Here is a 2734-nt window from a genome sequence, read left to right as displayed (position 1 = left end):
TATATATATGTTTGTGTGGAGGAAAAAGAAAGAAAAGGAAAGGAAAGGAAAGCAAGGCAAAAGAAAGAAAACGTAACATTTTCCTTCTTCTTCCTCTGCCTCGCGATCACCCTCCATCTCCCTTTTTCTTCTTCTTTGGTTTCGCTTTCTTTTTCTTTCTTTGGCTTCAAGAATAGAAACCCAAGGCTTGGTGGGTGAGAAGGCAAGGATCTTTCATCTTCATACTTCCTCGTTGTGTCGAAAATGAAGAAAAACAGCGTTAGGGATTTCAAAACCGTCAAACACAAACCTCCCCGTTTCATCTTAATGTCTTGTTTACTTAATGTTTGTTTTGGAGAGTCATTTAATCACAATCATTCTAAAGTGCAAGGAAACATGGGGAATCTCTTAATGTCTTGTTTACTTAATGTTTGTTTTGGAAAATCGTTTAAGTTAAATGAGTATTAAGAATGGGGAATCTCTTAATGTCTTGTTTACTTAATGTTTGTTTTGGAAAATCGTTTAAGTTAAATGAGTATTAAGAATGGGGAATCTCTTAATGTCTTGTTTACTAATGTTTTTTTTGGAAAATTGTTTTAAGTTAAATGAGTATTAAGAATGGAGAATCTCTTAATGTCTTGTTTACTTAATGTTTGTTTTGGAAAATCGTTTAAGTTAAATGAGTATTAAGAATGGGGAATCTCTTAATGTCTTGTTTACTTAATGTTTGTTTTGGAAAATCGGTTAAGTTAAATGAGTATTAAGAATGGGGAATCTCTTAAACAACTAATTAATTTTTTTTTCTCATTAAAAGAACGTAATGTAATTTACTAAAATATTATTTATTTATTCATTTGTAAAGTTAATATTCCAATTATTAGATCAATATTCATTTATGTTCCAAAATAAAATAAATTTTCTTTAAGTGAAATTCAAAAGAAACAATGTTGACTGAAATTAATGACATTCAATTTTTTTTTAGCTAATGAAATATCACGTCTGCATTTCTATTAAAAGTTAATGATGAAGAGTAAATAACTTTACAATGTGCCGCAAAAATTTAGTAATACAAAATATTATTTTCAAGTAAAATATAATTTTCCCACGTGCGTGCACCAATCAAACGTCATTCATGCAACTCTTTGAAATCATTAGTACCTAAATGTTGGTGTAAGGGGTCAGTTCATCCCACAACAAAATTAAACCAAATAATAAATTAACAACCATAAAATATGAATATAAAATCTTTTCGTAATAAAAGATTTAAAAAAAATTGATTCTTTATCAAGTAGCAACCGTAGAGCAAATAATTAGATCAAAATAAAATAAAATTAAAATGTATGCAAGTTATCCATGCTCCTAAACATATATGATCCGGATATAACCAGCCACACAGGCGTCCACACAGAAGTCACCCATACCAATGGGGAAAATTAAACCAGCCACACAGGCGTCCACAAAGATGCATATGATATGTCATGAAATGATAATGAAGCTCAAAGATACATATCACCACCCAATTAGATAATCACATAAATCACAAGCCACTTAGGCAACCACAAAGATAACAATATTAAAAATCCAATTCACCAGCCACTTAGGCAACCACAAAGATAACAATATTAAAAATCCAATTCACCAGCCACTTAGGCAACCACAAAGATAACAATATTAAAAATCCAATTCACCAGCCACTTAGGCAACCACAAAGATAACAATATTAAAAATCCAATTCACCAGCCACTTAGGCAACCACAAAGATAACAATATTAAAAATACAAATCCCCAACCACTTAGGCAACCACAAAGATAAAAATATTTAAAATACAAACCACCAACCAAATCACTTAGACAACCACATAGATAAAATATTCAAAACACAAATCACAAGCCACTTAGGCAACCACAAAGATAACAATATTTAAAACACAAATCACCAGCCACTTAGGCAACCACAAAGATAACAATATTTAAAATGCAAATCACCAACCACTTTGGCAACCACAAAGATAAAAATATTTAAAATACAAACCACCAACCAAACCACTTAGACAACCACATAGATAAAATATTCAAAACACAAACCACAAGCCACTTAGGCAACCACAAAAATAATATTATTAAAACACAAATCAAGGTTTGCCGCTAAACACATCACAAAAATCAACTTAATCATGTTATCATAATTAAAATTAAAACTTTACACCAATTCCCCCAAGACTCATATAGATTTCTTAAAAATCAAAACTTTGAAATGAAATAGCACAAAAATCGAAACTTTAAATTAAAGACATCCTAAAAAAATATTACTCATGAGATCATAATAAAAATCATAGCTTTATAATTAAGTACACATAAACAACACACAAATAATAACTTTACATCAAATATATGACATCAAACATATTACTCATGTTATAATAATAAAAATCGAAATTTATAATTAAGTTTATCAAAGCAAACATATTACTCATAAAAATAAAATATTATAGTTAAATTCTTTAAGGCAATTAAAAATCAATATTTTTCTTTTAAGACAACAAGTTTTATATCAATATCTTACAAACTATTAATTTAATATCTAGCCTAACATTGCATGGGGAAAAGCCCTTACCTTAGGCGCTTTCTTTCTTAACACCTCTAAATTTGCACGAGAAATAGCTCACGAGGCAGTAATGAATTCAACACCGATAGATATTAGAATTTACGACTCAGAAAATTATTTTGAGAGTGTAAGAATGACAAATATGTGTGA

This window comes from Cicer arietinum, chromosome 8 (genome assembly GCF_000331145.2).
Source record: "Cicer arietinum cultivar CDC Frontier isolate Library 1 chromosome 8, Cicar.CDCFrontier_v2.0, whole genome shotgun sequence".
Taxonomy (NCBI): domain Eukaryota; kingdom Viridiplantae; phylum Streptophyta; class Magnoliopsida; order Fabales; family Fabaceae; genus Cicer; species Cicer arietinum.
The sequence above is the reverse complement of the archived record's forward strand: the minus strand, read 5'-3'. Positions refer to the sequence as shown.